Here is a 16107-nt window from a genome sequence, read left to right on the forward strand (position 1 = left end):
ACTGATTCATAGCCAAAGTACATCTTTTTATTCTTGCTCCAGTACTTTGCTTTAACTAATTTACTTCTTATCCTCCTTTGTGCTTGCCACCAGTATGTTTTTAATAAGCGATGCGGATTCTTTCCAGCTTTCCTTTTCCTTTATACATCTCCTGTGAGAGCCCCCTTCAAGGGCTTTCATCAGCTTTTCTCCAGCCCTGGCCCAGTTTGGATTCATCCTTCTCAAGAAGCAGTCACTAGAAGTACCTGCATTATTCCAGTGGAGGCACCACCTATGGTATTTCCACAGTCCTCAGTAGAAAAACCTCACCTGATGTGTTATCTGCCTCTGACCTTCCACAGCTTCATTTCAGGCACAGTTGATAGACAGATGATACTTGTTTTACCCCTCTGTTGCTTTTAACTGCAGAGCTCCCAGCTTACACCACAAATCCGTACAAGCCGTTCAGTGCACGACCTTGCACCCTGCCTTGTATTACCAACGTGAGGTCACTTTTTCCAAGCATGACAGCATTTGGCTTCAAAATTTGCTTCAACTCCATAAACCACTGTCATTACAGATCAAAGAAACACAGGAGCAAAAATATATCTCCCTATGTATATTTTTCTTTTCTCCTCCTTTTCACTGGTAAACCTCCCCAGCTCCTATCTTCAAGGCAGAAAAAGCAGAAAATAAGCACAAACTACTATTAAAAACATCCTGCCTTCCCATATTTTGGGGCAAGTGCTCTGCTTTTCTCTTTCACGGCTGCTGGCAGTCCCTGACCCCAGTGCACTCAGCAGCTCTTTGGGAAGACTCCAATCCACAATCAATATTGAACATCCATCTTTCCACAGCTCCTCTCAAATCATGATGTCTGTATGGAGTGCAGAGGATCAAATACCATGCTGAAAGCTTCCCCCACCTCTCTTGCACATTTTCTACGTGCATTGCAAGTGCACAGCACTTTTAAAATACACTGAAACTGGAAGAGCTTCACACTATTACCATACTTGGCTATCAATCAGAATCAAAATAAAATGCCTGAAAAAGTAAAGGAATTCAAGATACTTGATTTATGAATAAAAAGGTGAAGAAGGAACCTACTTACAACTAATTAATTCCTGCACATGAAAAGTACATCTGCTGCACGGCTGCCTCATCTAACTGACTTCCAGCATCTGGAAATCAAAGCCAGATCCACGATGGCTCAAGAAGGAAATAAGATGCAATTTTTCAGAGACAGAAGTGCTTCCACCTTCACTTTCCTTGCTTTCACTTTTCCACCGCTTGAATCCATTATCCCTATCCATTATCACTAATGAATCCTGGAAATTTTTCAGAAAAAAAAAGAAGAAAAGGAAGGTGGGGAGAAACTGTTTTCAAAGATGCAAGAGTCAAGCAAAGGACAGATGTGGAGAATCAATTTAATTTAAGCAGCTAATTTATTTAAGTCAGGAACCTCAGCTCCTCCCATAACTCACAGGAGAGAATCAGGTGCTAATTCGGAGCTTTGAATCACTGATTGGAGGCTCCATGTGGCTTCATGGCTCCTAAATTACACACCTGTACTTGGAGGTTACTACAGCTCTTTGTCACCTAGCTTTCCACTTAACACTGCAGGGACTTGGACACCTAATACTCCTTTTAATTTGGCTTAACAGCTGAGTGATGGCATTGAGGCAAGAATCAAAATCACAATGTAGGAAATATCATTTTTCCTTTAAAATTTGTGACTGTAGCGACAAGTCTCAAGAGTCTCAGGAGTTCTTTTTTGTTTGTTTTGGAGAAGGAAATACTGCACTAAAGTACAAGATACTGTGAATATCTACAAAAAATTTAGATAGAGACATGCGTATGCCACAACCATGGATGAAGCAAACTTCACGAGAACAGGCTGAGTGCAAACAACCCAGAGGTTGTTTTAAACACAGTAATGATTCAAATCACATTCATGACAGTGTTCTGTGCAGACAAGTCTCATAACTCCTTGTTTCTGTCCTTAACACATTTATCCTTTAAACAACACTTTTATTATTGTAAAACTTTGAAAGCAAGCACCAAACCCTTACCTCCTCCCTCTTAAAAAAAGTATCTTGAAACATTGCATTACTTGGAGGGGAAAACAACAACAAAGCATTGAAGTGACTAAACTTGCACATATCTCTCACTGGGCTTTATCTGGCACAGAGTATTGTCAGAACAGAAACGCAGGCTGGTCTCACATTATCTGCAATAAGATAGACAGTCTTTCATTTTAACAAGGTACCACTGCCAGTATCAGCCCTGCTGTGTAAAAAGCTGATGCAATGATTTTGTTATATATACAAGCGCAATGAAACCCAGTGAGAGCGGATGTGATCGAAGGCACCTTCCAGCAGCTGGCACACACACATACTCATGCAACACCTTTGTCAAGCTGGAGAAGCAGCTTCCATCCCACACCAGGGCAGCCACCAATGTTCCTGCCCAGCCCTGCCAACAGTGGGGTTATGCAGCCTGAGACCAGTAAGCACAGGCACTGCATTCAGCTCTGCACAGCTATTTTTAAGCAGGAAATCAAACTCCTTTAAAACCAAGAAGATTTCAGTATTTTTTCACAAGTGAAATGTTTAAAATTTCTCCGTCTACTATCACAAGATGGATGCAGAGAGCACAGACAGTCTCTCCACACAGACACCCACATTCTCTCTTGGGCATGCATCGGAGCCAGGTGTTCCCCAGCAGATGGGGCATGTTAAGGGGGCAGAGCCCTGCAACCCCACAAGGTGCTTGCTGCCATTGGGCAGGAGAGGTCTGTACCCACAGGATGGCTGCCCATGCCCTGCTTTGTCCTGCCTCTCCCTGCTCATCCCATGGAGGTGGATGGTTCCCCTTGCCCCTAGGGGTGCCACACCGCATGGGACAGCAGCTCCTGTGAGGCTGGGAAGGGGCAGAGGCAGCTTGCAGCTGCCAGCCCTTCAGCCCAGCTCGGCCACTCACCTGCACCTTGGACAGCTCATCGGGGTGGCATTAACCTTGTCCTCCTCCTCCATCCAGGCCTGCTTGGTTGTCCCCCCGCCATGCTGCTGAGGTCTGGCCTCAAGGGCTCCCACCACAGGGATGGGAAACACTTCCAGGAAGCGCCAAAGACACAAGCAGCAGGAATGGGGCGGCTCTGCAGGGACACCTTGCAGCTCCACTCCTTCCCGTCCCATCCTCCAGGCAAAGTGGGGAAACCAGGCTGCCAGCAGCACTTATATTACAGAGGTCACAAAGCGCCCCGTGACCCGTTGCTGCACACCCGTTGCCTGGACAGAGCCTGCATCATTGCAGGTCACAAAGGACCCCATGACCCGCTGCCACCTGCCTCGCCCCTCAGCCCCCTCCCACCACCCCATCACCTCATGGCTTCCCACCAGCCTGGCACCTCGTAGCCTCCAGCCTCCCCAGCCCCTCCACCCGTCCCACCACCCACCCCCTCACGGCTTCCCAGTGCCCCAGCTCTCTGAAGCGCCCATCAGCAGCCCCTTGTCACAGGGCCACCAAGCACTGGGCGGGAAAGGAGCTGCAGGGGTGGGTCACCAAACTTGTGGTGACGACGCCTGAGTGCCCAGACCCATACAGCTCTGTGTCTGTATTTCCAGGGCATAAGGAACTGGAGGGATGGGCAGCAGCAACTGTGATGCCCAGGTAGAGACCAGTGATGAGTGGTGTCTCTGAGTGACCTGTACAGGGACCACTATTATTTAACATCTCTGTCAGTGACATGGGCAGTGGGACCGAGCACACCCTTAGCAAGAGGAGGGCCCGTGTGGACCTCATGGAGTTCACCAAGGCCAAGCGCCTTGGTCCTGCAGCTGGGCCAGGGCAATCCCAAACATGAATCCAGGCTGAATCCACTGTCCCTAGGGGTGTTTAAGGGAAGGTTGGATGCAGCAGTTAAGGACATGGTTTAGTGAGCGATGTTGCTGGTAGGGGGATAGTTGGACCTGATAATCTTGGAGGTCTTTTCCAGCCTTAATGATTCTATAATTCTATGAACATTCCTGGCACCTATCCCTCTCACAGGTCACTGCAGCACCAGCAAGGCTTCAGAACTACGAACAAGTTTGTAACCCACTGGGACAAGCAACCCTTCAAACCCTAAATAGCATCTCTTGACTTTCATGTTCTGGAAGACATGATGAGTAAATCCACCAGGCTGTTTGAGCTGCACCACCAGCATGCTGGATCAGCAAGCAGTGAACAGAGCCACCACTCAGCTTTGCAGGGACAGCACAAGGATGGCGATGTGGACAGTGTTCATTTGGAAACTTCAGCCCTGTCACCTGGAGCAGCATATAAGAATGTGTGGAGTTGCTGTCACAGTCGTGGCCCTGCCTTCTTGGGACCAAGTAACTGAAACTGCAGAAATATTTATTTCAGCTCCCACTGCACCAAGATGGTTTATGACTGAGAACACAGCTGTTCCATGAAAGACAAAAGCTGTTTCACTTCTTACTGCAGGTGTGCAACTGAGGCATAACTAATCCCAGAAATAATAATTCCATCGTTCTTCCTTCGTTTAAGTGGAATTATCAACTAATTTTATGTGCAAGTTGTCTGTTGACTGGATGTTTCAGTTTTATCACGATATTTTGAGGCTATTACACAAGCATCTTACTCCACAACCAGATAACCTAGCTCTCATCATTAAGACACCAGTATGTACTTTCCCAACAAATGCTGTTTTTTCACACAGGATCACCATCATGGACCAGAAAGAAAAATTCTTGATTGGATGAAATTTGGAGACCATGCTGATTTGCATCTGAGGGGCTTGTAACCTCTGGACAAGACTTTCCCCACACTTTGGTGAATGAAATGACAGTTAGTGAGTAAATGCTTTCTGCTGCTACAGCAGGAAGGTTTGATAGCTCTATTAGCCTGGGCACGTAAGGTCAGAAGAAACACATAACCGTGATGACCTGTTACTTCAGTAGAGACTAACAGCACAAAACAAAAGGAAAGATTTGAGAATGTCAACAGGTTCCTTCCAAGGTGGGTATTTACGAGGACTGTAGCTTTCTCCCACTGCTTTTCATTACAGACTCTGTATATATACTTCATATTCTCCCACAGAGAACATAGATAAGCTTCTAACATAATTTTTTCCATAAAACAGAGTTACTATACAAGGCTAGTGACAAATGCTGGCATCAGAAGCCTGCAGTACTGACATTTTGTTAAGAGTTTTGTAGAGCAATGAACAAAGAAGTAGAGAGTAAAGTAAAAGTCCCTTCTCCCAAATTACAGGTTCCAGAAATAAAACTTGAAACACTCAAAGTTTCTTTGTGAAGAATGTAGATAGCCCTATGACTTACTACTTCTATATACAGGAACCACTTAGAACTGTAACACAATAACAAGTTTCAGTCAACATTAGTTCAAGTGTTTGATTTTTTCCTCACAATAAATACTTTAAGCTTATTACCATTGATAAAGTCTCATCTTGTCTTGTACACCTCAGGGCACTGCTTTGAAAATTTCCATGTTAAACTTAGCAGTTCCATGGAGTGTAACAGAATACCACCATGGTGACGTATTTTCATGATAACTGATTCTGGGACCCTGCAACTCTGAACAAAGCTGTAAAGCTGCAGTGCAGAGGGACCAAAAAAATAAATAAAAATGTTATAGAAAACATATCTCACTTCTTTCCTTGGCTTCCTACAGCTGAACATTTCATTAAAAAAGCCAAATGTTCAAAACCACAGACCAATGAGATCGTGGCCCACAAGTCTGTTAGAGTTGCCCGAAGCATATGAACAAGGCGACGTGGCATGCATGGAGCTGATGCAGTACATGTGAATTTTCCCCAATCCTTCACCAGTAGCCATCAAAGAGTCTTAAGCACAAAAAAAAAAAAAAAAAAAAAAAAAAAAACCTAGGCTACAACGGGGTAGATAGAAAGAAAAAAGGACACAATGAGGGTCAACAAATGGCAATAAATAAAGGGATTTTTTTTAAGTCACTTGTCATGATGATGGGAGGTTTTTCGCATATTACTTCAGCATTTGTGTCCAGACCTACACTACTCCATACATCCATTAATGGTCTTAGAAGGGGGAGGGAAGTAATGAAGTGCCAAACGACACTGACAAAACAGAATGGTTAAGAGTAGGCACAATTATAACTGCTATGAAAGCTGCAGAAGAATTTCAAGACGTACTGATTGGACAGCAAAATAACAGAGTAAATTAAATGTTAATAAATGCAGAAGTATCACACTGAAAAAATGAGAATGACTGTCCACACAGACTGACGGGCTGAGAATTAGCTGGTCTAATTCAGAAGAGAGATGCAGTCATTTCAGACAGTTTTCTGGAAACATCAGCTCAGCAGCAACCAAAAAACTGTCATCAGGCAATTTACACTCCTGTAGCACAAAAGGTGCAGGACCAAGCTGGGTGAAAAGCCAGGTTCAAGAAGATCAGGAGCTACAAGCATGAGTTCAAGCAGTTCTGAAGTTTCACATTAGTAGCGGAAAATGCAAGAACCAAAATAATAATAATAAAAAAAAAGTCTTTCTGTCCCTGTCAGAACAGTATCATGTGGTCTGAGAAGCATATGGAGAACAAGAGGCTGTGCATCATTAATTATAAAATAGCTTTTTCCCACCTTAGGGCCAACACTTTTTTTTTTTTTTTTTATCCTGAGATAAGCAATGGATAAGGATGGAGCCAGTCACTTGAGGCAGCTGCTGTCATACCATCAGCAGCACATTCATCTTTTGCACCGGGCTTTGGAAGCAACATTTCCACTGCCACCATAGCTTTCCACACTGTGTTCATGAGTAATTACCAGCTGCTGAAGATGTGAGGTTTGGGGAAAATGTCTCTGACATCTTTCAGCTGATGAATCTCTCTGATTTCTCGTAATGCATTTTCTTCCCTATGAAGGAACCAAGATATAGTAGAATGACGAAAGTCCTGACTTACTGCACATTCTGATGCTGAGAACACTCCTCCTGTACAGAAACTATGAATTCACTAAATCACGTAAGAAACACTTCTGTTATTTACAAAGCTTCTACGCTGCCTCATTTTTCAAAAGATTTGTCTGAACAAATACACTTCTGCAGTAGCCAATTAAAAGGGGACACTGCCAAGGTTTTTAGAGCCACCCTGAGATGGTCTCCACCTCATTTTTAAACCAGTTCTCATCTAAGTCAGACAGCTTCACTATTCAAGACAGAACAGAGACCACTAGCAATACACAAGCATGCACTAAAACTGTTCACAAAGTGCCATTTCGATACCAAAATAATAGACTCTGCCGATGTAAAGATAGACCCAAACACTGCAGAGTAACACGCACATGCTAGTTTCAGGATATTAAGCATTTTGGCTTTAGAAATATAACGAAATATACTGGGGGTGAGACCAGGTAAAAATGCCATGCAGCTCCCACCAACACAATGAAGATAAAGGCAACGTGCGAAAGGCAAGGGAGCTGACTCACGGAATCTCTGCTCATCTCTCAAACACACCCTGCTTTTCCCTAGGCTGTATTTTTGCCTGTACATTGCCCACAAATACCAGCTCAGCCCCACAGACACTATCCTGTGATTCCCTTCAGTTATAAAAAAAAGGCTTATCTTCCTCAAACTCCAATTCAGATCCCTTCTTTGCCACTGCAGTAAACCCCTACTCCATTGAGAGCTGCAAGGGACACACGGACATATCTCTGCTGCAGCCTGGAGGTGCCGCTGAGCTCACGTGCCCCCAGGTACCATCCAAATATAACATCCAAAGGTAACGACACAGCAGGCAGCCTACTGCACTGCCTGTATGCTCCTGAGGGAAGATGGAGGTAGAAAACACTCCCTGTTGACAACATCTTGACTGATGACCATCCCAGTAACTTGGGTCTTGCTGGACTGTGCTATGGGAACTGCAACTGCACCAGTGGTTCCAGGGCTAGCAGACACCAGGATCCACACATGGTGAAATATGATGCTGCATTAAGGATATCACAGGCACCAAGTGAGCCGAGGGAATAAAAAGAGACTGGAGAAACACAGCTCACACAGAGCACAACCCAGGCCAGCCAGGGGAGAGGTGGGAGTGCTGAACTCATGAGGGTGCACAAAGGGAAACATTTGTCTCTTCAGAGCATGAGGGTGTGTTACCACTGTTAGCCCCATGCGACCTTTCTAAAAAAAGCACACCAAACATCATCTGCAAAAGCATAAAATATTAGTGGGACAAGTCTAACCGAACCACAGTCAGCACAGAGAGGACCGTGCCAGGGTTAGGTCACAGAGCAGGTCACAGGGTGGTGACACAGCACGGAGCCCTCCCTGGTGCTGGGGCACGCTGGCTGTACACCATGAGCACCCTGCCTCCCTCCTCCAGGTCCTTACCCAAGCCAGGGCACATGAACCTTTCTTAACAGTGCAGTTAAAATTAAGAGCAATGATGAACTTTAACTGCACTGCTTTGCTATTTCTGACTCAAACAACTATAGCATCCTCCATGGCAGTAATAATATCGTTAAATAACACACTTAAAATCATTCAGCTCTTTTAGTTTTCACACAGGTGCTTCAAGAAACACCTGTAAATGAAAAACACCATTTCAGAAATTAACATGTAGGTGCCTTTTGTCTAAACCAGTATATAAATATCCAGATTTCAGAATTATTTTCAAAGTGTGACTTAAAGCATGTAACAGCATTAAACATTGACATGCGTAGGGTCTATGCAATACCTCTCCTAAGCAGCCACCAGCTTGGGCAGAGGAATGTAGAAGCACCCATTGCTCAGCAGCTGAAGAGCTCTGCTGCTGAAGTCAGACAGAAAGAAGGGGAACAAACAGCACCAGGAAAGACTATCTAACAGATTTGTTTTTCACACAACACAGTCAATACATCAAGTCTTTTATTCGCACCTCCAGAAGTCATCATCTGTTGGTAATTACAGCATGGCTGACCCCACTCCCAGTGTTTTCCTTGACACTGGTGACAGGAGGATTGGCCTCTTCCCTATTAGCTAAACTCAAACCTACAACTTGCTTCTGAATATCTCATTCACATCGAATATTTCCTTTTCAGTATATTTTATGCTCCACCAGAAATAAAAATCAATCCATCAAAGCACTGCAGTTTCATCATTATCCCCTAAACAACAAACAAACAAAAGAAACCACATATTAAAAAAATAAAATAAAATCACATTTCAGTGCATGCAAGGCAAGGTTTTTGGAGCACCCTCTGTTAACTGGAAACTAATAAAAGTGGATTTTGCAGTGCCTATTCTAAAACAGTAAATAATCTTGTGTTTATTTATTTAACACAAAATGCTTGGGCAAGCTCTGCAAACAAAACTGCAAAATAATTCAGCTGTTCAGGACCAACTTGTAAGCAGAAGACTAAGCTCTGCTCTGTAAGGGCTATGATTCTTCTCTGGTCTTATTGAAACAATAAAAAAAAAAAGCAGTCAGGTAAAACAAAGTATTGTTGCTCAAAAGTTCATTTTGTATTCACATTTTTGAACAGTCACGTACACCAAAAAGTTAAATTTTAAAGTTGGAATAATTGTAAATTTGATAAAATAAAAGAGGTGAAATTCAGGGTTAATGATTTACTTGAATGTGACGGCAAAAACAGTGAATCAGAGGTTGGACTCGATGATCTTGAGGTCTCTTCCAACCTAGAAATTCTATGATTCTGCGATTCTGTAATTTTTTCCTCCTTTGGAAAGATAGTATAAGGTAGAAAATCCACTTACATCCTGTTTAGGTCCATAAAATAAGTCACAAGAAGAGTATAGCTACACATGCTGACACTCCAAGAGTGCATATGTTCTGCATCAAGAATTTTGTAAATAAAATAAATAAGAGACAGATTTACAGGTTACTTTCCAAATCATGGAATGCCTCTCCTGCCCCACTCCATGGCTATGTGCCTCATACATACACAAGGACAGTCGGCACAGACCGAGCTTCAGCCAGCACCTCAACTCTTCGCATCTTGAACTTGCAACACAGGCTAAAAGTCAGAACAAAACATGGGGGTTGTAGCAACACACCGTTTTAAAAGGCTTCAAAAAGTTACTGGAGCAAGTCAAACTGCATAAGATTCTTCTGTGAGAACTCAGGCTAGCAGCAGTCCAATAGCTCAAAACAGCTCTCCTTTAATTAGCTATTTGCCATGTATAAGAGAGGTTGGAGGAAGTGCCCAGTGCTGCATTCTCATTTGCGCTTTGCTGTGATCCGTACAGCAGCAATTCAGTCCTGAGTGAAGCAGAGCTCATTATCCAGCAGAGATGAACTCTCCTCAGGAGAGAGCTCCTTCTCCTGCTGTTAACAGCATCCGCTCAGTGCCATCACCCCCGCCACCTGCTCCGGGCAGGGCACGGCTGGTACCTGAAGGCGATAAAGGCACTTTGTTTGCTGGGAAGGACCTAGCAGACCCAGGCTAGGAGCAGCCTGGTTTGTAAGCTGTATCTAGTAGGAATAGGAGCACAGAAGATTGAAGAGCCTCCTCTGATGTGCAGCCACTTCCCAGGCTCTGCTTGCCAAGTTGCATGCTCCACGTTTGTAACTTAGGCACATTTCCCTGTCTAAGCTTCCTCAGAGCTACCTAAAAGAGAGTTAAGACCCTTACCATCATCCTCCGCAGACTCTTGAGTCAATCTTTAAAAGGACTCTTCCATTGATTTAGCAAACATCCACCGCAGGGACCAGTCAGGCCTCTGGACGAGCAGGCAGTGCTGTAAACAGCCCCGTACTCCCAGGTGAGCAGTTTCATTGCTGCACTCACAGACCTCAGCCAACAGCACCTCGGCGATGCAGAGCAGCAGATGCAGGACCCAGCCCTGGAGCAGGCTGAGCTACCCCCAGGTTAACAGGGGGCAGGGAGCAAGCTAAGACCACAAAACAGCGCCGTGTTCAACCCACCTGCAGGAACCTCCCGGTGCTTCTTTCCTCCTCATGATTATCGTCTTACTGTTATCCAGCAATGTTTTAACAACTGTTTTCTTATCACACCAAACTGACATCTCTGACAAAAAACAAATGTCTAATTCTCCCATATTTCTGCAGAGTATGCTACAAGCGAGCAAATCTCTACAGAGCCACATTATCTGGTTGCCTAAGCACAGATTTCACTCTTTAACCTAGTATTTTCTCACCTTCAAACAAAACCAACAACACTCACACACAACACACACCTCAGTGAGGATCTTTTGCTCAAACTTTCCCCCCAAAATAGTAGGGCAGGCCTCCAGCTAGCAGCACAACTGGCAGAGCGCCAGGGAAGTTAGTGGAGCTGCAGCAATTTATGACTCTTAAAGATCTGGCCTGGAGGTGAGTCACATGGATCACCTGCTGCTTGAATTTCAACAATTTAAAGGGGGGAATTTTGTGGGGTTTTGGTTTTGTGAGGTTTTGTTTTGTTTCAAGCCTCTGGATGTGCAGTAAAGCTTCAGTCAGTGAAGGCCAATCCAGCATTTCCTCCTGGATATTTTGGAAAGCTCCACTCAGACCTACAAGATACTTTGAGGCATGCTGCTTCTTGGATTTGGACAAATATATATTTTTAATCACAGCCACCTGTTCTGCCACTTGAGATAGTTCATTAACCTACAGACTGATGCTGCTACTTTTAATCAAGAGGTGAAAGCTTAGCTCAGAGCTTTAAAACAAACAAAAAAATTATATTAAAAAAAAAAAAAAAAAGGGATGCTTTGGGACACCTTTTCCTGCCATCGGTCCGAGCACTGTGGCTCTGGCTGCTGGCATTTTTGGGTGCCTCGTGCAATACGGTCTGTTCTCCCTCTGCTGAGCAATTCAAGCACTACATAGAATAACGAAGCTGCCTTTCAGCAAAAGGTCCTTGAGTCGTGTCAGTACTGCAAGGGAACAAACTGTAATTCTCAGGCTAACACCAGAAAAAAGGAAGAATGCCCACAGAGAGCTGCCTGCCCCACACCCCCACAGAGAAGCACACCATACCAGTCTGATGGCCAAGCACAGGGGTGTAGAGCCAAGCAGCCCCACACAGCAGTAACATGGCCAACACGAGCCCCCATGGTGCTGGTACCTGCTCACATTTCCCACCATGTCAAAACCAGTACATCAGCAGGTGGCCAACACCAGGCAAACCTCCAGAGAAGGCAGGGAAGATCCTACCTAAATGGCTAGGCCTGACAGTGATCCTGTCAGAAAGAAGTGATCCTGTCCTATTGCTTGCACACCTCCCACACCAGGAAGGTGTAAAACACCACCCTGCCATTTCAGCTGCTGGGCTGGTTCCTGACACATCTTGGCTCAGCCCAGCAGCAGGCAACACCCCCTGGATGTGGGCCCAGAACTGGTAGCTCTGCACTGCTGGTAGGTCTCTAACACCCATGGGGACTAAGAGGGACAGTAATGGGAACGGTCGGCATCCAAAAGTGAACACTTGGGTGTTTTTTTTTTTTTCCCTTAGGAGAACTTACATGACACAGCGTTAGAACCTGGTTGATGGTCCTGGCACGTCCACACTGGAGGAAAGCAAGGAAATCCCAAGGCACACAAAATGCAGATGCACACCTCCCTTCTCAAAGCCTCACTGAGATCACATCCCCAGGAGGAGGAGGACTGAAGCAACACAGGTAGTACCACAATACCGATGTTTGGGCTTTCCATCTGTTGGATTTTCTAAGAGGCAGCCCAGCTCACCATCTTAAAATGCACTACATTTAGTGAGCTCCCCGTGCATCACCAGATTCTTAAAAACATCACTAAATTCCAAAATAATCAGAACTTAATGCTTGTTGGTTAACAGAGTGCAATGCTGAGGTTTTACAGAATTTTCACCTGTGTGAAGAACCAGACAACCTCCCTTGCTAAGCAGATGAGCAGATAATGACCATAGCATTCTGTCTTTACTGAAAAGCAAGATCCTCCATTTTTTGAAGGCTACAAAAACCATCCATTTTCACTAGCTACACTCAAAGTCAACAAAACAGCTGCTAAAAATGGCAGAAATGGGGGAAGAAAAGAAGAAACAAGTAAAGACATGACACCTGAAGAGCATAATTTCAAGCACGACCCAGCACCTGGTAATGTCAATTGGGTCCTTTGGAATCATTTAAAAACCAGCCAGATACAAGCCACGTCCAGGTGCACTGTTATTGCGAGCAGCTGATCACGGCTGGGAGGAAGAATGTGCAGAACTCACAGAAACACACAGTTGTGCTTACACCACCCCTTGATTAATGGGCCAGGAAAAGTTCTTTGGTTTCTTTTCAATGTTTATCAAATTAAAACAAAAGCAAACAAACAAAACCACCAACAATATGTTTTCAAAGAGCATCCTCAGTAAAAATCCCTTGTTAAAATCAATGAAAGACAAGCTGTTAGCTGCATGTAGTGCTGGAAAGCTGCAGATGAAATGCAGAAAGTTCGCATGTGTTCATTCCTGATACAAAAATTCAAACATTTGCAGTTCCCTCATAAATCAAAGTTTGTCATTAAGCAACACCTAAAGTGCTATCTTGCCAAAACCTCCGCTAAAGCATCAAGGTAGCTGCTAATTATTTTTTTGACAGTCACTCAGGAAATATTTCCAAGGCCAGGAGCTGGGGGCTGGTGTAAGTCCTTCCTCCTTTAGGATTCTGGATGCTGATGGCATCAAGGCAGGGAAGCAGGTCAGGAAGTACGTCAGCTGGTGTCCAAAGACAAAAGGACTCCGAGGGTGATGGTGTATGGGAGCTTTTAGGCTAAGATACTTCCCTCCTCAAGCACCCCTAGGGGACTCGATGTAAACAGATAACAAAGCCTAAGGTTCTCACAAATGAAATAAAAGCAGGAGTAGACAAGAGAGAAAGTTATTTTTTCACCTAGAGAGCGACAGTGTTAGAAGATTGCCCTGGAGGCTTTAATCGATGCAAGTGAATCTTTTATATTTTTCTCCAGTATTTCCAAAATAAGTCGATAAGATGCCAGCACTTTCTCAACATAGAGTGACCATTTCCCAGCAAGCTTGAGTTAAAGTCTTTATCAAAAGAACTAAAGAAATACATTATGATTTCAAGGGAAAATAGCAAGCAAGGAAGCAGAAACAGCAGGATAAAAGTATAAGGTAGGGTAGTTTTTCAGGAAAACTTTGTACTATGCTTATTTTTAAGCATGATTAGAAGTGAATTAAGACTAGTTGAACCAGAGTTGCTGGTGCACAAACACACCTGCAGCTACCCTGGACCATAAGAACAGCAAAACAACTCAGAAACGCACACCACCATCAGGCACTAACCATCCAGAGGCACTTCCACATTCAGGACCTCCTCTGATGAAGAGGACGCATCTACTTGTTCATCTGCCTCATTGCAGATCGTGTAAAGCTTCCTATGCATTCAACCAACTTCTAACGGATCCACCTAATAAACTATCACCCAGCGGATATGTGCATGCATATTGCATCCACACACATCACATTAAATAAGGAGCAACAGACCATGTTATATAACACTCTTTTACATAATTATCAGCACCTGAATAAACGGCCCTGCCTGTCTGCCGGTTTGCATGCAGAATAGCTCTTGGCCAAAGGAAATGTAGGCAAGGAGCTTTCCAAAGCCATGAAGCAGCTTACAGTCCCACCTTCAGCTGGAGCTTGGAGAATCTATTTCTCTAATTTCCTCTTTGTAATACTTGCTTTAAATGCACAAAGCGAAACAACTGTCAGATTTTAAGTTTTAAAAGTGTTTCCAAGTTACCTGCAAAAGCAAAGAGGCACAAATGAAACACATCGGGGCATGCGATTCACAGTTCTTCAAACAAAATGTTAAAGGCTTCCAGAAAGCACAACACAGTCAATGTCTTCACTGCACTCCAGTGCAAGAATTTCAAGGACTTAAGGGGCAAAGACAAAGGTAATCTTTCAGTGGCAACCAGAATATTGCAACAGCTGTACCTCTGCTAATCAAAGAGTTTAGAAGCAAAGTTCATGCACTGTATTGCTAAGAGGTGAAGCTCTCTTGTAGTAAAGAGCTTTTACTACATGTAATCTTGACTGGGTTGCTTCAAAATTGCGACTCCCGTTTCTCATTTATCAGTATCATTTTGTCTCAAACTGACATTCAAAATAGAACTCGTCCTTTAAAAAAAAAAAAAAAAAAAAAGTCTGAAATACCAAACTGGATAAACATTGCAATGAGAAGACAATGGGATTATGTCAATTTATACCAAATGAAACACAACCAAGACTTCCCTCCTTTGAGGAGATGCTGGAAGTGGGACAATTCTACTCTTGAAAGCACAGGGCACAAGAGCCCATCCCCATGCCTATGTAGTGTCACGGAGCAAATCTATCTGTTAGCAGGAGGAGGACTCACTTCAGCAAACTAATGTCGTAACGTCGCTGGCTGCCCTATTCTGTGCAGCACACAACTGAGAGTTGTTCATTTTTCTTTTCAATGAGCCACTATGCAAGTGTTGATTTAATGGTTCATTTATCAACCCCTCTGAATATTAAGCAATTCATTTTGACTTAATTTGGACAAGTCAATTTCACCCATCCTTTCTCCCCTTGAAAAATGTGAATTGCTGTCTAAGGAGAGGCTATTTTAAAAGTTGATTTAACTTGGGAATCTACGGCTTTTATACCCTTCCATAGCCTAATAAATATTTTTATCTAACTTTCTTTTTGTCTTTGCATTTTACATGCTATACCTGAAATTCACAACTGCTAAAGCAAAGCCACCTCAGTGAACATTCTTAACGCTGCAGCCCAAAACGCATCTCCTGCAGCTCTCCTCCAAGACGACCACCACAACGTCAAGCACACCATCGCTACAACCAACCAACCTCCGCAATTCTTTAATTCTTAAGCAGCTCCTCGTTGCAAACCCGTTACTTTCCTTAAAAAGTTTTTCTCGCTAGATCCAACTGCCCAACAGGAGAAGAAAAAAAAAAAAAAAAAAAAAATCAGCGAAGGAAACACCTACGCTGTGGGCTTGCATTTCAGCAGCAGAAGTTGGCAGCCCGAAGAGCTCCCGCGGTGCAGGTATGTGCGGTGCCGTGCGGTGCTCAGCACCCGCGGAGCGGCCCCGGGAGCACCTGTTGGACACCCCCGGGGGGGTGCCGGTGCCGCAGCCCCCCGCACAGCCAGCGGGTC

This window comes from Aythya marila (genome assembly GCF_965140915.1).
Source record: "Aythya marila genome assembly, chromosome: 14".
NCBI classification, from domain to species: Eukaryota; Metazoa; Chordata; class Aves; order Anseriformes; family Anatidae; genus Aythya; species Aythya marila.